Below are 23,049 nucleotides of genomic sequence, written 5' to 3'. Positions count from 1 at the left end.
CCACTACATAAGCGATCTCTGTCAAGTTGCGCCCCCTCTTCGAATATTGCTCCATCTACAACGCGCAGGACCATGCGTACACGTGCGCACTCTCAGTCGTAATGCGCACATTCGGAGTTACATTCAGATGTCAAAGTGAATAATACTAAATGTCGATTGACGTGTCAGAGGTTATAAAATGTTGTTTTTTTCCGGAAGAAATTAAAGATATCTCTGGGTCCCATGCCTTGTCCAGTTGAAAGCCGCCATCACGATTAATAAGAACTTGCGCTAAAGGTATTTCCACCGATTCCTTGATAATTGAATCCCAGAAGGACGTCGTCGGGACTATGATTTCCGTGGCAGAGTAATCCATGGAATGTCCAGTGGAGATACACTCAAGCGCCAAAGAAATTGGTATAGGCATGCGTATTCAAATATAGTGATATGTAATCAGGCGGAAAACGAAGCTGCGGTCGGCAACGCCTGTATAAGACAACAAGTGTCTGTCGCAGTTGTTAGATCGGTTACAGCTGCTACAATGACAGGTTATCAAGATATAAGTGAGATTGAACTTGGTGTTATAGTCGGCGCAGGAACGATGGGACACGGCATCTCCGAGCTATCGATGAAGTGGGGATTTTCCCGTACGACCATTTCACGAGTGTACCGTGAATACTAGGAATCCGGCAAAACATCAAATCTCCAACATCGCTGCGGGCGGAAAAAGATTCTTAAAGAATGAGACCAACGACGTCTGAAGAGAATCGTTCAACGTGACAGAACTGCAACCCTTCCGCAAATTGCTGCAGATTTCAATGCTTGGTCATCAGCACGTGTCAGCGTGAGAACCATTCAAAGAAACTTCATCGATATGAGCTTTCGGAGCCGAAGGCCCACTTGTGTACCGATGATGACTGCACGACACAAAGCTTTACGCCTCGCCTGGGCTCGTCAACACCGACACTGGAGTATTGATGGCTGGAAACATGTTGCCTGGCCGGACGAGTCTCGTTTCAGATTGTATCGAGAGGATGGAAGTGTACGTGTATGGAGACAACCTCATGAATCCATGGACCCTCCATGTCAGCAGTGAACTGTTGATGAAGCTGATGCAGGCTCTGTAATGGTGTAAGGCGAATGAAGTTGGAGTGATATGGGACCCCTGATACCTCTAGATACGACCCTGACATGTAACACGTACGTAAGCATCCTGTCTGATCACCTGCATCCATTCATGTGCATTGTGCATTCCGACAGATTTGGGCAACTCTAGCAGGACAATGCGACACTCCACACATCCAGAATTGTTATAGAGTGGCTCCAGGAAAACTCTTCTGAGTTTAAACACTTCCGCTGGCCATCAAACTCCTCAGACATGAACGTTATTGAGAATACCTGATATGCTATTCAAAAGAGACGTGCACCGCCTCATTCTCTTAGTCGAGTCCATGCCACGTCGTGTTGCGGCACTTCTGAGTGGTCGCGGGGGCCCTACACGATATTAAGCAGGTGTACCAGTTTCTTTGGCTCTTCAGTGTACAATGCTCGGTTATGGTTGCCTTACTGGGCTGCGAAAGGCGAATGTGGCGATTATGTTCAATGCATGTTTCACGCACCTTTCGCGTTGTCTGATCAATGTAGGCTTTGCCACAATGAGAAGGGATTCTGTAGATTCTAGCCTTCCGCAATCCCAGATAGTCGTTTGCCGAACCGAGAAGAGCACGTCTTTGCAAGTAGGCTAGGCGGAAGATTACTTTGACTTGACGCTTTCTTAGGATTCTGCCTAATCTCGACGAAATATCGTCGACTTACGGCGCAAAATTTTGGGGTTACACTCGTCTGGTATGAGACGTTCCACTGGGGGCCAAACAGCACAATAACCCTGCCAGTACTGGCACGACGCTGTGGCGCATTATGCTTACTACTTGAGCCCCCATCTTAATGTTACTCACTCCTGTGAACGGGACCGCGTTATGCAGATCTTGGTGCCTCTCGTGTACATCTAAAAAAGGTAATGATTTTACCATTTTATATTTCTAGTCTTTACTGAGTTTAAAGAAGGCATTGTTGGCCTGATATAATCGCCGATGGCCTTTGGCTACACTGACTAAAGGATTCTTAAGAAATACCTAATTAAGGTGATCTGTTTACATTTTCAATAGGTGATCTGTTTATGCATGCTTACAGGTTATCCAAGTCTGAACAACGCGATCGCGATTCTTAAATAGATGTATTTGTTCTCTGCTTTCTATGTAGATAACTTGTGGATGCCTAAATAAGGCGAAACGCGTCGTTGAAAAATAAAAAAACTAAAATTGCAACCAAGACTGTTTTTAACCAATACTGTTAAGCACTGGTTTGCTGTTATGCCACATATGGACTGGAAGAATTTCTAACGACAGAGAGAATTTGTGCCGGAGCGAGATCCGAACCCGGATTTCGCTCTTATCGCGAGCGATCGCCTTACCATTTGGCTATCCATGTACGACTCACGATCGGACCCGAACTTCCATACGTTGCCAACCATGCGTCTACAGCCCCTACTCGTACATACTTTACGTATGTTGCCGTACAGGTGAGACATTTCACTTGAAATGTCAATTGCCTGCTGTCTGCGGATAAATACCATAATGCAGAGCTTGTGTTATTCTGAATTACGATGCAGAGTACATACGCGTATATCCAAAGTAAGTCTGCATTGTAGTTTAGAATAACACAGGCAATGCAATGTCGTATTTATCCGTCGACACCGGGCAAGTGGCTTTCAAGTAAAATGTCTCTCCTGTACGGGAATATACGTAACAGATGTACAAGTACAGGTTGTAGACGCCTGGTTGACGATATATGGTAGTTTGGGTCTGGTTGTGAGTCGTGCACGGATAGACAAATGGTACGGTGACCGCTAGCGATAAGCGGGAAATCTGGGTTCGAGTCCCGGTCCGGCACTAACTTTCACTGTCGTCATCCCATTCTACAGACGATGGTTGTCCTTAATCATCTTGTGGTGCAGTTCTTCTTGTTATGTCCGTGCTTGCTACGAAAATGGGATGAGAAATTCCGCCTTATGCAAGACACCTATTTACCTGTTTTGTTTCACCCATACATGTTTCGGCACTTTTGTGCTATCATAAGTTGGTTTAATTTTTATTTTTAACTTACATGATGCTATTGTCCACTTATTTTGGTAGCTATTCTGCTACACTATATGTAACTTGTCAAAGTTTTGAAGTAGTTGTGCGTTCTCCTGTGTTGGCGAAGTAAGCTTATTTACTTCGCTAACCAACTGATGATAGCACAAAAGTGCCGAAACATGTATGGGTGAAACAAAACAGGGAAAAAGCTGTCTTGCATAAGGCGGAAATTCTCATCCCATGGTTGTCCATATTCGCAGTTGCGAATATATTTAATTTATTTAATGGCTTTGGATTTCGTGAAGCCCTGCAGGACGTTATGTGCCATCATGTGTAGTGTCAATAGTGGAGTACAGATGGGGTGGTGTTACGATACAGGGGTGTTTTCGTGGTTCGGATGAGGTCTCCTCATTGCGTGTAATAAAACGCTAAATGTGGAAGGATATGAATACATTTTACAGCATTCTGTATTGTGTACAATGAAGGAACAGTACGGAGACGATAACAGTATCAGCATGACAATGTTCCCTGTAATAAACAGCATCTGTGTAGCAATAGTTTAGGGACAATAATATTTCTCAAATGGCCTGGCCTGTCCAGCGTCCCGACCTGAACCAAATGGAACATTTTTGGAGTGACTTAGAACGTCGACTTTGCTTCAGAACGTAGCGTTCAGCGTCACCACATTCTCTGGTTTCGGCTCTTGAAGAATGATCGGCAAGCTCTCCTCCAAAGACACTCACACACCCCACTGAAAGTGTCTCCAGCAGAGTTCAAGCCTAGATAAAGGCGAATGTTAGACGCAACCCCTTATTAATGTCCATTAATGAGAGTCCGGATACTTTTGCTTCAAATGGATCTGAGCACGATGGGACTTAACATCTGAGGTCATCAGTCCTCTAGACTTAGAACTAATTAAACCTGAATAACGTAAGGACATCACACACACCCATGCCCGAGGCAGGATTCGAACCTGCGACCGTAACAGCAGCGCGGTTCCGGACTGAAGCGCCTAGACACGCTCAGCCACAGCGGCCGGCGGATACTTTTGATTAGGTAGTGACTGTCGCCCTGTAGCTGACTAGTAGGACACTTCAAAGACTGGAGGCAGCAGAGGAATGACAGCTGCAACACGATTACGCCAAATGTTGTGCTCTTCCTCAAATGTTTTGCAAGCTGTCCACCTTGACGGGCAAGCTCACGTGTTACCCCAGTTGGCGTTCAAATACGTTTCGAAATGGATTTTACCTTGAACAAACACAATTTTCAAATTTTTCACCCATACATGTTTTGGTGAAGTTTATTCATCATCACTGGCATCATTTCATTTTATTAACACCGCATACTGTTGCTCGCGAAGCAGTGTGTCTTCCAAAGTTTAGTTGATACTCTCGTACATTCTGTTGCCTGCTATTTATATGGTTTCCGCGTTGTCCTGACATTATGAAGACAGTATTCGCAAACACTTCAACAAAAAATGTACTCGCAAACACTTTATCGAAAAATGTGTGGGTCAAAAAGAATAGACTAGAGAAACATTTGACACGGGTTTGAATGATACTCGAAATTATGTACAGCAAATGAGACTGCAAGGTCTACATACTCCAACAGGCATGTATCCTGTAGTACTTGATATTTTAAAAAGATTCTAACTTAAAAATTCTCAGTCCACCTTTTATCTGCTGTACGTGATTTCGAGCATCACTCAAAGGCATGTAAAATGTTTCTACAGTCTTTTTTTCTCATATTTTTGCAGAAATAATTTCAGAAAACATTGTTTTTTCTTTTTATCTCAAATTTTTTATTGACAGCTAAATATCCGTAAAATAGCTAGACTTTGAAGACACGAAATTTTTAATCTTCATCTATATAGCAAGCAGAATTTTTCGTGAAACATTTCAGTTTACCCTCAAATCATTATTTACTTTTTCTTAAGTACCCTGGTTACTTTCAAGCATTTAATGTAGTTTTGCAAAGCTAGATCTGAAGCTGGTCAGTTTGATACTCAATTTGTGTAATTCCTACTCTTCATTTGGCCAAGAAAATTCGAGCACAAATCACTGTTAAGTTTTTCTTAATGGAATCAGTGGTTCTAAGAATGACATCAGTCATACTTCTTAAGAAGGGGAGTTTAATACGTGCTTTACGACTGTTTTCATTGCAAAGGGCATCAATCGACTGAATATTGTCGTGGTTACCATGGTTCGAAAATTTCACGTGTTTGGAATAGGGGCGTCAATCCAGGACTGAGGCCCTGTTCAAAACAACTACAATAGCGCTCTCATGCGATCAACCAGTGAAACTCTTGTCATCCCAAAATTGCTTGCAGATAATGCTGTTATTTTTTATTGTAGTTGGATCCTGTTTAATCTTTCTGAAGAGATGAATTCTGTATTTGATTCTCAAGAGGAAATAGTTCTTAAAAACGTAATAGAAGTATACAAAATCCTGATAGTTAGTTATAATGAGAGTGAGAAGAAAAAGAGAAGTCGTGTATATCAAAGCCGGCCGCTGGTGGCCGAGCGGTTCTGGCGCTACAGTCTGGAACCGCGCGACCGCTACGGTCGCAGGTTCGAATCCTGCCTCGGGCATGGATGTGTGTGTTGTCCTTAGGTTAGTTAGGTTTAAGTAGTTCTAAGTTCTAGGGGACTTATGACCCCAGCAGTTGAGTCCCATAGTGCTCAGAGCCATTTGAACCATTTTTGTATATCAAAATACATGTTTGAATGCAACAAGCACGACAAATTAAGAGTTCATAGTTTTAAGTGTGCAAATTATTATAATATATCATTCTCTACAGAAAAGCTGTGTTTGGAGAAGCGCCTGATTAACTAGAAAAAAGTAGATTACGCATTAAAAAGTTCCAGCGGTATATTCCGGGAGGAGATCTGCGAGTTGCCAACGAAGGACGGAGAAGAAGCCGATTAAAAGGCTAAACCTTATGAAGTTAATTGTTACATATAAATGGACTTTTTGTGTACAGATGCTGTAGACTGTGTCATTATATGTATTGATGTTCACTTTTGCAAAATCTAGAACAGTTTGAATCGAATTAGCTTTGTTCTAAAATATTTTCATCTTTCTTCATTTTGTTTTGCAGCTCCTTGTATTGGTCGTGTTTGCAGTTAAAACTGTTGGATGTGAGGTCCGCCAGTTATGCAAAACACCGTTTTTTCTCAGTACCCAAACATGTTTCGGCACCACTGCGCCATCATCAATGGGTTTTCATTTTTATTTATTCTGTAATGTGAACATTTTTGTAAATGATTATAAAATTATGTGCATCTTTAGTTCAAACAACAGATCGTTTCTTTTTGTAAATACCTTTCCATTTGGTGTGCATGAATTTTCTGGATCACTTGTGTATTAATTACTGCAGGTAGCTTGTCATCTGCAACCAAACGATGTCGATGAGAGAATGGCATGCTTGGAACAAGAGTACCATAAGGAACTTTAACCAGAAGACCAGTTGTTTCAGAAATACTCCATGTTTTCCATGCCAAAATATTAGCATCTGGAAAAGCTTCAAGGCCACCATAATCAGCATGATTGCCCCAAACAACAGCCAAGGTCAGCCATGTCGAACCTCCAAACACAGCCTGTACATCACAGGTAAAGTTCAGGTGCAAACCACGAAAAACATTCGGGCCTCCGCTCAACTGCTGTTTGGAAAACTGCCCTTGAAGGTCAATACCAATCGCCTTCAAACTGCGATACACAGGTACACTGCGCCGCCAGCGACTTGTGTTAACGTGACACAGCAATGCCTCTGCGACGTGGTTACCGTAGTCGCTGGCGGCGCAGTGTACCTGTGTATCGCAGTTTGAAGGCAATTGATATTGACCTTCAAGGGCAGTTTTCCAAACAGCAGTTGAGCGGAGGCCCGAATGTTTTTCGTGGTTTGCACCTAAACTTTACCTGTGATGTACAGGCTGTGTTTGGTGGTTCGACATGGCTGACCTTGGCTGTTGTTTGGGGCAATCATGCTGATTATGGTGGCCCTTTGAAGCTTTTCCAGATGCTAATATTTTGGCATGGAAAACATGGAGTATGTCTGAAACAACTGGTCTTCTGGCTAAAGTTCCTTATGGTACTCTTGTTCCAAGCATGCCATTTGTATTGTCTGGGAATTAACCTATCATCTAGAATGTAATTTAGTTTGTCGCGATTTTCATCTTTGTTCTGAATCGGGCGTCAGTCCCCTTATTTATTATTTTTCTTACTAGCTCAACAAAGTTGTACAAAATAAGATTTAGTAGAATGTGTCTTTTCACAACAAGTAACTAGGGGAAAAATGTTATACATCTTGTTGAAAATTTATTGGCCAGGTTTTTTTTTTAAGTTAAGGCTTGCGGACTTAGGCCCTTTTCAAAACCGCTAATACAACTACCCTGAATACTTTCAAGCAATTAAATATTTTTTGTACAACTAAACCTGACGCTGGTTTTTACTCGATTTGTCCATTTTCCACTTTTCATTTGTCCACGCAAATTCAGACAGAAGTCCATTGTGTAAATTCGGTGGAACATTGTTTTCGCTCTACTTACAACATTTTGCCAAAAAGAAGAAAACTGTTTGCTCAAGGCAGAATCACTTCAAAAGCATGTCCTGACATGCCGTCGCTGCTCAGCACACGTAACAAATCGGCCTGTGTTACTACCTGATTAGACTTCGGGGGGCGATCAACCGCCGCAACCGTGCTGTTCGTACAAGCCATTCCCCGCCCACGTAGTGCAATCTGCGCGCGTCAAGAGAGGAAGAGAGGGCGGGAGGAGGAGGAGGAGGGGGAGAATTAGGGAACGAGGCAGCCGCTGCTGAGTCATACGGGAAGGAGGCACGACCACTTGTCCTGGCCCGGGGAAGGACCCACCGGCCAGCGAGAGCCGAAACGGACCACCGAACGCGAAGCGATGCGATGGCGATGTGATGCAACGTGGGAAGGAATCCCAGGAACGCCGGCGAACGTGTGAAAAGGGAAACATAATTAGACGGCTGGGCCGGTGCTTATTAAAGCTTCGTGACTGCGCCGGCGCTGATCGGAGGCAAGCCAGAACGGTAATATGCGCGCGCTTCAGCCTCTGACATTACGTGAGCCTCGTTCCCACAGGGGTGCCCAGCCGCGAGCCGCCGTCTCTGTGTGTGTTTAAGCCGAGACACCGTTGTACGAAAGTGAAACGGTGGCGGGCGGATCCCCACCGTAGGCAGAGATCCGGGTTCGACTCACTTCCCGGTACGAACGTTCCGTCGGTGAACATCTTGTTGCATCTACACGCCGGAAAATCGAGCACGTCAGCTCTGAAATACTCTTTACTGGTATACACGTGTGGTGTCTGTCCTGTCGTACATGTCCGATAAAACACGCACCACTGTTTTTGATACTGCGGCTGTAAATATCACTATTTCGAGGGCGGTACCGAAGTCAGCCGCAACTGGGCATTGAAATATTCAGTCGCGGAAGTTGAAAATTTTTTTGCCAGATCGGGATCGAACCCGCATTTCCCGCTTTACAGGAGAGAGTGCCCCAGCTGCCTTGGCTATTCGAACACGCTTTCCGTCTGACTCAAATTCTCAACTCACCGAACACTACGAAATATCGTCCCTGTCCACGTCCCTCGGCAACGGCCTTGCCGCATTGGATACACCGGTACCCGGTGTAGATGTAGATCACGGAAGTTAAGCGCTGTCGGGCGTGGTCGGCACTTGGACGGGTGACCATCCAGGCCGCCATGCGCTGTTGCCATTTTTCGGGATACACTCAGCCTCGTGATGCCAATTGAGGAGCTACTCGACCGAATAGTAGCGGCTTCGGTCAAGAATACCATCTTAACGACCGGGAGAGCGGTGTGCTCACCCCACGCCCCTCCTATCCGCATCCTCCATGAGGATGACACGGCGGTCGGGTGGTCCCGGTAGGTAGCTCGTGGCCTAAAGACGGAGTGCTATTTTTTTCATGTACCTCATTTGCTCGCACTGTTGCAGTGTTTCCTACATTTCCGCAATATATATACGGGGTGGAGAAAAACTGAGTCACGAAATTTTAACCCTGGATAGCTGATGCTAGTAGAAACCAAAATTACTACTGTTGTGTAGGTCGACAACGCGCCATTTTTAAACTACAGAAACTTGGCGCCACGCGCTGCGACTGGCCGTGCGATTGCCCTGTTGCCGTTCGACGGCCGGCTGATTGGCAGAGGTGCTCTTAGGCCATTGCCCCCGCGATCACCAGACCCCACGCCACCGGGCTTTTTCCTGTGGGGATTCTTCAAGGTTCTAGTTGACCCACATGGACGCGAAGCACCTAGAAATGAAGAAGAATTGATGGATCTAATTGAACATGCCGCCAATCACAGCAGGGCAATGCCAGGAATCTTTGAAAGAGTTCGGCAAAACACCGATCGGCGTTACCAAGCTTGTGTCGCGTCAGAGGGTCGCCAGTTCGAACACCTGCTTTAAGTAAACAATGTCCTAGTTACAAAAAAAAGGGCCCTTTTCAGAGCCGACACAATTTGTAAAAGGCTTTCTGCACGCGAACTAACAGCAGTTGACCAGTTTGTCCCCGCTACGTCTTACGGATGTGTCGGGACCCCGGCGGATTCGCCCCCAGGTCCTCAGAGTGGAAGGCTGGCGCGCTACCACCGATGGTGCAGGCCTCCTTGGGTACATTGCGATCTCCGGCAGGCAAAGCATTCGTGGTCACGCCTTGACCAGAGCATGCGGCAACATGACCCAAGCCCGCGGCCAATCGGAGCGCGAAGCGCCAAGTCCCCGTAGTTTAAAAACGGCGCGTTGTCGACCTACACAACATTAGTAATTTTTCCTACTGGCATCAGCTATCGAGGGTTAAAATTTCGTGACAATGTTTCTCCACTATATATAGGGTGTAAATTTTAGGTTGACAAACCAGAATAACTCGAAAAATAAGCTTCGCACGAAAAAATGTGTAGAATCCAGATTATTTTCGAGGGGGACATCTCCTGGTGCTAAAATTAGCCCGCCACAGAGAGGCCAGCTGTAACACAAACGTATGTGGAAAAATGTACTGATCGAGAAGTAAAGCTCACAACAAGCGTTCCAGTAACAACACAGCTGTCAGTATTGTACGTAAATATAAACACATGTTGGTCATATGTTAACTGCATTGAATCTCGTCATCATGCTTATCCTGTATTAGGATGCTGCTTAAAAGAACGATTCAACGCAAGAGAGCCCAGTATTTTGGTGTAGCGAGTACTGAAATGCACTCGCCTTAAGGAAACGCTGGGCTAAAATCCCCGCTCGCTTATCTAAATTAACGTTTTGCGCAGTTTTTCCCAATCAATTAACACAAATGAAGGGGTGGTTCCCTCAAACCAGGCTGTGATACCATCTAGGACTTTCTACGTTTCATTCCTAGTCTAAAGCAACGTTTGAAATATTGCTTAAATTTTAGTATTTAGTCTACAGTTTGCACCTGTTTTAGTGTTTAACAGAGGACAAATTAAAGTTTTTATTGCGATAATTAAAGGCTAAGTTGTTAAACTTATAACAGCTGACAGTGTTTCTCATTCATAGTATTCCTTCTTAAATTTCGTCTTTCTTCAGTTATTCAAATCACCTTCTACGGTATCTGCTTTGAAACTAATCTAATACTCATGTCAAGACATTTGAAGGTTTCTACTACATGTTAAAATGTAAATATTTATTGTAACTAATAGTAAACAATATTACGAATTGTTGGTATAAACTACATTACAAATGTTATTCCTCGAGCTGCCATCTCCTTGGCCTCAAAATTGCCTCTCGTTTGCTTTCTTTTCTTGCTTACTTCATCATAAATGTTTCCTGTTTTACACTTCGTCAGTTCGCGTGCTTATAAGACTCATATTTTAAATTCTTCAGGAATTTGTGTACATCCATTTTGAGGCTATGTATCTTCCTTAATATGGGATTAGTTGGAGGATATTGTCTCAGACTGAAGTTTGATTTGTCGTTAATAAAGGAATGTTAAGTAAAGTAGAAAAATATTTTTGCTTAGTAAGAGCGACAGGATATAAATTGCAAAGTATGTGAGTACTCAACACCAGGTATTCAGTGTAGGGGGGAGCAACAAATGAAAAAAAAAAAAAATTCAACTGCATCGTTTGATATGTCTTAGACAAGTATGTTCCGAGCAAGTTCTTAAGCGTTCGGAAAGACCTACCGTGGTTTAGTAGCCGTGATAGTTACGTGCAAAGTGAACAAAGAGGGCTTCATGATTGGTTCAAGAGAAGTAAAATCCATGGTGTCAAACAAAAGCTGAACAAAGCGAAAATGAGGATAAGCAGAGCACTGTGAGAAGCGTTAAATGACTTTGAAAGTAAAATTTTGTCAACCGATCTCAGTAAACACCCAGAGGTTTTGGTCTTACGTAAAATCAGTAAGCGGTTCGAAAACATCTATTCAGACACTCAATCATCATAATGGCACCGCAACGTAAAATGACAGAGAGAAGGTCGAAATACTAAATTCGGTCTTCCGAAATTATTTCGCCGCGGAAAACAATCAACATGCATCGCACAAACGGAGATCTTGCGAAACTCATCTCGCTGTGTTTCTCCATAGGATCCATAGCTCTGTAGGCAACGGCGCTCAGGTCGATGCCGTATTTTTTGATTTCAGGAAAGCATTCGACACTGTCCAGCACTGTCGTTTACTGACAAAAAATAAAAACAAGACAGAAAAGAACACCGAGCTTATCGAGTTTCTTACGAGATTTGAGACTGCATTCAAGACTTCCTTGCGGACAGAACTCAATACGTCGTCCCTAAGGGCACAAAATCAAAAGGTGTAAAAGTAATTTCGGGGGAACCACAACGAAGTGTGGCAGCACCATTACTGTTTACAATGTATACAAATGATCTAGTACGAGTAGAATGGGTCGGACGATAGTAACAAAAGACTGTAACGATTTGCAGAAGGATCTACAGAGGATCGATAAACGTTGTAGAATTTGGAGTTGACTTTGAATGTAAAATAAATGTAACATACTGTGCATATGCAGGAAAACTACTGATGACAAATTGCTGGGAATAGAATCTACTGCAACGTAGGTAAGAGTATCTGCCCGGAGCGACCTTAGGTGGAATTACCACATAAAACAGGTAGTAGGAAGATGCCAGACTGAGATTCATAGGAAGAGTCTTAAGGAAATGCAACTGGCTGGCCGGAGTGGCCGTGCGGTTCATGGCGCTACAGTCTGGAGCCGTGCGACCGCTACGGTCGCAGGTTCGAATCCTGCCTCGGGCATGGATGTGTGTTATGTCCTTAGGTTTAATTAGTTTTAAGTTCTAGGCGGCTGATGACGTCAGAAGTTAAGTCGCATAGTGCTCAGAGCCATTTTTGAGAAATGCAACTCATCCACGACGGAAGTCACTTACAAGGCTCTTGTTCGACTGGTTCTTGAGTATTCTTCATCAATCTGCAGCCTTACCAGACAGGACTGATGGAAGAGACAGAAAAGATCCAACTAAGAGAGGGGAGTTTTGTCACGGGATCGTTTAGTCAGCACGAGGGCGTTACAGAAATGCCCAATAAACTACGGTAGCAGATGCTACAAGAAAAGAGACAATCGTTATTCATCGCGCAGACTTTTACTATTGATATTTCGAGAGTGTACTTTCCGGGAAGAATCGGACAACGCATTAGGTCTATCTCCTCCCACATATGTCTCGCGAAATGATCTCACCGAGAACTTTCGAAAAATGAGAGCTAAGCTTATCGAAAATCATTCTCCCCAAGTGGCCTTCGCGAGTGCAACAGGATGGGTTGAGTTGGGTTGTTTTGGGGAGGAGACCAGACAGCTAGGTCATCGGTCTCATCGGATTGGGAAAAGACGGGGAAGGAAGTCGGCCGTGCCCTTTCAAAGGAACCATCCCGGCATCTGCCTGGAGCGATTTAAGGAAATCATGAAAAACCTAAATCAGGATGGCCGGAGGCGGGATTGAACCGTCGTCCTCCCGATTGCGAGTCCAATGTGCCAACCGCTGCGCCACCTCGCTCGGTGCAACAGAAAATGGAGGGAGTGGTCAGTGGTACACGTACATGTCTACGTTGATACTCCACAAGCGCCCGTACGGTGCGTGGCGGGGGGTACGCTGCACCACTGCTACTCGTTTCCTTTCCTGTTCCATTCGCAAACAGAGCCTCCGTATGAGCCGCAATTTCTCAAGTCTCATCTTCGTGGTCCTTACGCGCGATGTATTGCATGTTGGTGGCAGTAGAATCGTTAGGCAGCCAGCTACCAATACCAGTTCTCTAAATTTTCTCAATAGCGCTTCTCGAGCAGAAGGTCACCTTCGTTCCAAGGATTCCCATTTGAGGTCCCGAAGCACCACCGTAACACTTACGTTTTGTTCGAACCTACTGGTAACAAATCTAGCAGCCCGCCTCTGAATTGCTTCGATGTCTTCCTTCAATCAGGCCTGGTATGGATCCCAAACACTCGAGCAGTACTCTAGAATAGGTCGCACCAGCATCCTACATGTGGTCTCCTTTACAGGTGAACCACCCTTTCCTAAAATTCTCCCAATAAACTGAAGTCGACTATTCTCCTTCCCTTCCACAGTTCTAACATGCTCATTCCATTTCATAACGTTTTGCAACGTTACGCTCAGATATTTAAACGACTTGAATGTCAAACAGGATAGTAGTAATAATGTAACCGAACATTACAGGTTTGTTCTTCCTACTCATCCGCATTAAGTTACATTTTCCCACATTTAGAGCTAGAAATTTTGTCTAAGGCGTCTTGTATCTTCCTACAGTCACTCAACTCCGACACCTTACCTTACATCGCAGAATCATCAGGAAGTGATCGCAGATTGCTACCCTCCCCGTCCGCCCTATCATTTTTGTGTACAGAGAACAATAGCGGTCCTATCCTATCAGAAGTACCCTCCGTCATACATTGCCAGGTGTCTTTGCAATACTGACATATATGATGCAGATACTGTAGATGCTTATCACTTCTTCCTACCGTCGGTGAAACTTTTCCTGTTGTTGTTGTCTTCACTCCGAAGACAGATTCGATACAGCTCTATGAACTAGCCTTACCCTGTGAAGTCTCTTCATCTCTGTATAACTACTACAAACTACATCCACTTGAGTCTGCCTACCATAGTCACGCAATAATTTCTCTCCAACTTTTACCCCTACGCTTTTCACGCTTAAGTTGCACGGTGTTTCATTTCAATTTATTCCTTGTTTTAGCCAAGTTGTGCCATAAATTTCTTTTCTCTCAGATTCGCTTCAGTACTTCAGTTTCCGATGTACCGACATAATCTTCAGAATTCTAGTGCAGCACCACATACTAGAAGCTTCTATTCCCGTGCTCTCTGTACTACGTACCGAGAACGTTTCACTTCCAAAGGCGGCGCCGGCCGGGGTGGCCGAGCGGTTCTAGGCGCTACAGTCAGAAACCGCGCTAACGCTACGGTCGCAGGTTCGAATCCTGCCTCGGGCATGGATGTGTGTGATGTCCTTAGGTTAGTTAGGTTTAAGTAGTTCTAAGTTCTAGGGGACTGATCACCTCAGAAGTTAAGTCCCATAGTGCTCAGAGCCATTTGAACCATTTTGAACCAAAGAAGGCGACAGTCAATACAAATAATTTTCAAATAATTTCTAACACATTAACTTATACTCGATGTGAACGTATTTCATTTTTCAGAACAGATTTTCTTGGTATTGCCGGTCTACATTTGATATGCTATGTATGACCGAGAAGCTTATGTGCACGAATCAGCACAGTTTTCGAAACCTTCGCTCACGCGAAACTCTGCTAGCAGTTTTTCATATTACATTATGCAAACTATGGATGAAGGACAACAGGCAACCAGATTTCTGGAAAGCATTCGACACTGTGCCTCACTGCAGACTGTTAACCAAGGTTCGAACCTATGGAACAGGTTCCCAGATATGCAAGTGGCTCGATGTCTTCTTAAATTCCAGCCCATTACTTTGTCCTCGACGGCGAGGGTTCATCATCAGAGACAAGGGTATCGTCAGGACTGCCCAGGGAGGTGTAATGGGACCACGGTTAATTACTACACACATAAATGATTTGACGGGTCGGGTGGTCAGCAGTCGGCGGTTGTTTCCTGAGGATGCTGTGATGTACGGTAAGGTGTCGAAGTTCAGTGACTGCAGGAGGTTGAAAGGTGACTTAAACAAAATTCCTAGTTGGTGCAGTGAATGGTAGCTAGCTGTAAACATAGAAAAATTTAAGTTGATGGGAGTGAGTAGGAAAAAGAAACCCGTATTGTTCAGATACAGCATTAGTAGTGTCCTGCTTGACACAGCCACTTAGTTTAAATATCTGGGCGTATCGCTGCAAAGTGATGTGCAATGGGGTTGTATTGTTTGGAGAAAGACACCAAACAGCGAGGTCATCGGTCTCATCGGATTAGGAAAGGACGGGGAAGGAAGTCGGCCGTGCCCTTTCAAACCAACCATCCCGGCATTAGCCTACAGCGGTTTTAGGGAATTCATGGAAAACCTAAATCAGGATGGCCGGACGCGGGATTGAACCGTCGTCCTCCCGAGTGCGAGTCCAGTGTGCTAGCCACTGCGCCACCTCGCTCTGTGACGTGCAATGGAACGAGCATGTAAGGATTGTGGTAGGGAAGGCGAATGGTCGACTTAGTTTATTGGAAGAATTCTGAGAAAGTGTGGTTTATCTGTAAAGGAGGCCGCATATTGGACGCTAGTACTACCTGTTCTTGTCTACTGCTCGAATGTTTGGGATCCGTAGCAGGTCGGATCAATGGCAGACATCGAAGCAATTTAGAGGTGGGTTTCTAAATTTTTTACCGGTAGGTTCGAATAACACGAAAGTGTTGCGGAGATTCTCCTGGAACTTAAATAGGTATCCCTGGTGGGAAGGCCACGGTCTTTTCGGGGAGCAATATTGAGAAAATTTAGAGAACCGGCATTTGAATATGACTGCAGAACGATTCTACTGCCAGCAATACACTCGTACATTTCCTGTAAGGACCACGGAGATAAGGCACTAGTAATTGGAGCTCATATGGAGGCATATAGGTTGTTGTTTCTCCCCCGCTCTATGTGAGAGTGAAACAGGAAACAAAACAACTGCACTACTGGCCATTAAAATTACTACACCACGAAGATGACGTGCTACAAAATGGTTCAAATGGCTCTGAGCACTATGGGACTCAACTGCTGAGGTCATTAGTCCCCTAGAACTTAGAACTACTTAAACCTAACTTACCTAAGGACATCACAAACATCCATGCCCGAGGCAGGATTCGAACCTGCGACCGTAGCGGTCCTGCGGTTCCAGACTGCAGCGCCTTTAACCGCACGGCCACTTCGGCCGGCTGACGTGCTACAGACGCGAAATTTAAGCGACAGGAATAAGATGCTGTGATATGCAAATGATTAGCTTTTCAGAGCATTCACACATGACTGGCACCGGTGGCGACACCTACAACGTGTTGACATGAGGAAATTTTCCAACCGATTTCTCGTACACAAACAGCAGTTGACCGGCGTTGCCAGGTGAAACGTTGTTGTGATGCCTCGTGTAAAGAGGAGAAATGCGCACCATCACGTTTCCGACTTTGATAAAGGTCGGATTGTAGCCTATCACGATTGCGGTTTATTGTACCGCGACATTGGTGCTCGCGTTGGTCGAGATCCAATGACTGTTAGCAGAATATGGAATCGGTGGGTTCAGGAGGGTAATACGGAACGCCGTGCTGGATCCCAACGGCGTCGACTCACTAACAGTCGATATGGCAGGGCATCTTACCCGCATGGCTGTAACGGATCGTGCAGCCAGGTCTCGATCCCTGAGTCAACAGAAGGGGACGTTTGCAAGACAACAACCATCTGCACGAACAGTTCGACGACGTTTGCAGCAGCATGGACATCAGCTCGGAGACCGAGACTGCCGTTACCCTTGACACTGCATCAGAGACAGGAGTGTCTGCGATGGTGTACTCAACGACGAACCTGGGTGTACGAATGGCAATACGACATTTTTTCGGATGAATCCAGATTCTGTTTACATCATCATGATGGTCGCATCCGTGTTTGGTGACATCGTGGTGAACGCATATCGGAAGCGTGTATTCGTCATCGCCATACTGGCGTATCACCTGGCGTGATGGTATGGGGTGAAATTGGTTACACGTCTCGGTCACGTCTTGCTCGTATTGACGGCACTTTGAATAGTGGACGTTACATTTCAGATGTGTTACGACCCATGGCTCTACCCTCCATTCGATCCCTGCGAAACACTATATTTCAGCAGGATAAAGCACGACCGCATGTTGCAGGCACTGTACGGGCCTTTCTGGATACAGAAAATGTTCGACTGCTGCCCTGGCCAGCACATTCTCCAGATCTGTCACCAATTGAAAACGTCTGGCCAATGGTGGCCGAGCAACTGGCTCGTCACAATACGCCAGTCACTAGTGTTGATGAACTGTAGTATCGGGTTGAAACTGCATGGGCAGCTGTACCTGTACACGCCATCCAAGCGCTGTTTGACTCAATAGCTCTGAGCACTATGGGACTTAACATCTGAGGTCATCAGTCCCCTAGAACTTAGAACTACTTAAACCTAACTAACCGAAGGACATCACACACATCCATGCCCGAGGCAGGATTCGAACCTGCGACCGTAACGGTTGCGCGGTTCCAGGCTGAAGCGCCTAGAACCGCTCGGCCACACTGTCCGGCTTGACTCAATGCCCAGGCGTATCAAGGCCGTTATTACGGCCAGAGGTGGTTGTTCTGGGTACTGATTTCTCAGGACCTTTGCACCGAAATTGCGTGAAAATGTAAATACGTGTCAGTTCTCTGCATTTCCTTTTTGGTGTAGCAATTTTAATGGCCAGTAGTGTAACTCCTTGTTTTGACACTGTCCATTGCGTTGAACTTTCAAATCCTTTGCTGTCTAGAACGCAGTCACAGTTTTATCTGGAAACCTTCGAATTTTTATTTCTTCTCCTTGAGCGTTGATTCCTATTCAGAAGTTCATCTTGGCTTCGTTAGCTACTTCCTCTACGTAGGACTACAGCCAGCATAAAATGGGGAATAGGCAACAGCCCTGTCCGACTGCCTTGTCAATTACTGCTTCCGCTTCATGTTCTTCTACTCTTACAACAGCATTCTGGTTGCTCTACAAGCTGGACTGACAGGTGTACAGAGACATCACGTTTTCTGCCGCCTGCAGCTTCCGTTACGTCGCCGTGAACCACACTTACGTATGAGCGCACGTTCGGTAACGACGCTCGCGCACAGGAAAGCCTCGGATTTGTTCTCGAAAGCGGCGACTTCGGACGAGGAACTGTCGCACGAACTAAAGCGTGCCGCGCGGCGCGGCGCGCGCCCTGCACGGTGGCGGCCACATAAATGAATCACAAAGGACGCTGTGACGAAATCCTGTCGGAGCTGGAAGCGAGAGGGGTCACGCGCGCAGCCCGGCCTGCATATCAATAAAATATGCAGGCGACCCACTTCGCCGCCATTGTTCCTGCGCGCAGATATGTCACGCCTCTCGCGGACCGGAGCGACCCTGGCTGGCTAGCAGCCGCTGCCGGCAGCGCAGCGCGGCTGCTACCAGAGGCCTTTTTTGCTACTGCCGACAACTTTGCACAGTTACAGGATACCACAAGACAAGTAATATCCACAAAATTAGACCCTTTTCATTCCAACTTTCTCTGAAGTTCAATAATCACCCATACTGGCTGCCACTGGTTGGATTAATTTTTTTTTTCTGGTTTGTCAAGCAAAAATTCAGTTTTATTTCCAAGTTACAGAGCACTACAAGGTATTCTTGTTACGCATTTCATTTTTAGTTTCAAGTCTTGTGATTCCTTTTGCGTAGCCCTCCACGAATTCCTCACTTGTACCAACCGCTCCATTTCAGAGCAGCACTTACACCCTGCTTCCTATCCTAATCTGTGTCTTCCCCTCTTCAGATATCTCTGGTATTATTCCCTGATGTCTTACCGCATGTCCTATCATCCTGTTCCTTCGCCGGCCGGAGTGGCCGTGCGGTTCTAGGCGCTACAGTCTGGAACCGAGCGACTGCTACGGTCGCAGGTTCGAATCCTGCCTCGGGCATAAATGTGTGTGATGTCCTTAGGTTAGTTAGGTTTAATTAGTTCTAAGTTTTAGGCGACTGATGACCTCAGAAGTTAAGTCGCATAGTGCTCAGAGCCATTTGAGCCTGTTCCTTCATCCTGTCCTGTTCCTTCGACGAATCTGCGGAGAACCATCCCATTTCTTCTCTTATTAGTCCACCTAATTTTCAACATCATCCTATAGCACCGCCACCCCCAATGAACCATGGACCTTGCAGTTGGCAGGGTGATGCGGTGGCTTGCCTGCTTCACCGATGCAGATAGTCGTACCGTAGATGCAGCCACAAGGGACGGGTATTTGTTGAAAGGACAATCAACGTGTGGTTCCTGAAGAGAGGGCAGCAGCATTTTCAGTAGCTGCAGAGGCAACAGTCTGGATGACTGACTGATCTGGCCTTGTACCATCAACCAAAACGGCCTTGCTGAGTTGGTGCTGCGAACAGCTGAAAGCAAGGGGCAGGTAAAGCCTAATTTTTCCCGAGGGCATGCAGCTCTGCTGTAAGGTCAATGATGATGGCATCCTCTTGGGTAAAATATTCCGGAGGTACAATAGTCCCCTATTCGGATCTCCGGGCGGAGACTACTCAGGATGATGTCGTCATTAGGGGAAACGAAAACGGTGTTGTACAGATCGAAGCGTGTCGTGTTACATCCGTTAATCGGGCACGTTAGTCAGAAAATTTATAAAGTGACATGTGTAGATCACGTAACTAACGGGGAGGTACTGAATTGGGGAGAAAAATTTGCGGCGTAAGCCGAATATAATTAAGGATCGGTTGGTAGTATACACTTTAACACATCAAGGGATCATCAACTTAGTATTGGAAGGAAGTATGGGGAATGAAGAAAAAAATAGTCATAGAGGAAGACCAAGAGATAAATACAGTAGGCATCCCAGAAGGACGTAGACTGCAGTAGTTATTCGGAGATGAAGAGGCTTCCACAGGATAGAGTAGATGTAGAGCTGCGTCAGACCAATCATCGGACTGAAGACCACACCAGGAACAATTATACCATCACATGTCAAACGTTTAGATTTTCTTTTTTTCAGTTCTCCCACAATCCATGATTCACTGTCATACAATGATGTGCTCCAACGTACTTCCTTCTTCAAATTAAGGCCTGTGTTTGATACTACTGTCTTCCTTGGGCGGGGCTCCCAGATAAGATAAAATGTGCTGTTCTCCCACAGCAGAACACAAGATCCATGTTAACAAGAAATGCAGAAGGTATACGTCTGGAGATTCACGAGGAAGGTTAGTGCGTATAATTTATTACCGCTACACCAAATAAGTTGTCTGGCAGTACATACTTCATGCTACCTATGCAGAGCTGGGTCGGGTTAATAGTAAGATATATAAAAGTAAAGATAAGAATAGTCAGACTTAAAAAACGAAAAAGTGAAGAAATCGGAGACAAGTACTGAAACGACGATTCCTTAAAGATCAAGGTAACTAAGCACATCCAAAGACAGGGCAGCTGTTACGAAATCCTATATTTGACATAATTATGGAATAGATATGACAAAAGCGAACATCACAAAGTTAAACAAAATGTTAAATTGTGACTTTATAATTATTATGAAAATCAGACTATTTTAGAGTACTTCTCAGAATTTAAATTTTTTAATAAAAGTTAAAAACCTGACTGAAATAGAATTCAGTAACAGAGACTTATTACAGAAAAACCCTATGGTGTAATTTACCATCTAAACGAGTTCCTAGTAAAATGGCAAAGAATATTGGACATAAAAAATTGTAAACGATACAGATAAGCCTCCTATAACAGAACAAAAGTACACTAACGGAAAAATGTCTAATATGTTTACAAACACATTTCCACAAGTAAAATTAGTAGTTTCACAAAAAACTACAATATCTCTAATATTTGTGAAAAAATAAAAAACAAACAACGCTATAGTACTCAATACTGACTACGGGAATATGGTAGTAATCAATATGAGAAACTTGAGTATTTTTCAACAAAAGTTATACAGTTCGCATAGAAAAAGTCTGAACCGCTCGATTCCAAGCCCTACATAAAATTGAATTTTTACTTGCCAAAAGAGAAAAGAAAATTACACATCGGTAAAGTAATTTATGATTAAATTTCAGTCCCAACCTAAAATTCTTTTGTTGTCCATTCAACATTACTACACACTTTCTACTGTGTAGCTATTTTCATGCTTTTTTCTGAAATAGGTATCAGATGTAACATATTTAAATTACAAATATAAAAGAGCCGTGAAGATTGGAGACATAACTACCCTATGAACAATGTGTCAAGAATAAAGAAAGATATATCCTTCTTCTCCTATCTACCGTCGAAACATCGCACTACACCACTTTCGTAGATTCATACTATTTATACAACACTAGAAGTTGCCTTGACGCAAAGGCTAAGCTCTGACCAGTAGTTCGCGAGATGGCGCCATTACAACTCTTAAAGTGATACATCATGTTACTGCTGTCCACGAAAAACTTGACGTTATTCCTTTGCTTAGAAAGTCAGTCAATGTGTCAAAATGCTTTATTATATCAGCATTTCATGAGTAAAATTTTAATGCAAATTAACTATGGAGTAATAGGCCAACTCCTACGTTTTTTATTGCATGACTTGTCGAAAGCACTGACTATAATCAAGTCTGTCGATCTCATGAGTTATAAATACGTGCGTCCTCTTTTTATTTCTTTGACTAAGAAATCAACGGCTGCTTTATATTTTTTAGATATGTCACACATGATGTTTATTTCAGACAGTCACTTGACAGTGGTTAAAGAGATGTGTTAAACCAACAAATAACAGCTAGTCCGATAGGCTTTTATTGTTGATGAACAGCTGTTATGTACATATTTATCTTAACATAAATGTCATTTTATATCTGTATTGATGTTCACATTATATATTTTGTCCACTTGTAGCTACGGTAATAATATGTGACTGAGTAAACACACTGCTTCAAGTATGTGCTGTTAATTTCCTTCTGTCGTTTGTAACTCATCAAAGGTGACAATTTCTGGTGACGCAACCCGGGAAAACGTGGTTTGCCGGCTACTGTTGGACGATACATTTCCGTCCTTACGCCACTATCGAGAGAGAAACTGCTGGAATGCAAAAGGTATGACGCGCTATCGCATCCAGTGTATCACGCCTTGTCGAGAAGTCTGTTACTACTGCCTGGTAGTGTTACTGTTGCCGTTGCTGTGATATTTCGAGCGTTTTGTATGAACCAAGAAGCGATAATACTACTCTGGGCATTTAGTTTGAATATTTGTTTGTCCATTGTCTCCTGCTGTGAGTACGAACATCTGCGGCTGTCACTACAGAGAAGTAACATCTGTGGAGAGAACACAGCGTACAAGGCGTAAATGTTAAACTGAAGTAGTCAGATGACGTTGGTATCACATTGTTCGAGGGAAGATTGGGTTTGACGTCCCGTCGACATCGTGGTCATTGGAGACAGAGCACAAGCTTGGATTGTGTCAAGGAGGGGGAAGGAAATCGGCCGGGCCCTTTCGAAGGAATCATCCCGACATTTGCCTGGCGTGATTTAGGGAAATCGCTGACACTATTGTTTACATTCTGCGCTAAGGTTGAAACTTGAATGATAGAAGTATCTGCTACTTTTAACACATTTATCTATAACTAACAGAAAAATATTGAACTGTTGCTAATACAGATGCAGATCAAAATATGTCAAAACAGGCACAGAAACATTCCTTGGGTAACTACCACAAAAGTCTAATTCCAGTTATCATACCAGAAGAACTTTAGGTGCTGAAAAATATCGAGATACAGTTTAA

This window comes from Schistocerca americana, chromosome 3, assembly GCF_021461395.2.
Source record: "Schistocerca americana isolate TAMUIC-IGC-003095 chromosome 3, iqSchAmer2.1, whole genome shotgun sequence".
Classification (NCBI taxonomy): domain Eukaryota; kingdom Metazoa; phylum Arthropoda; class Insecta; order Orthoptera; family Acrididae; genus Schistocerca; species Schistocerca americana.
Note: the sequence above shows the minus strand (reverse complement) of the source record.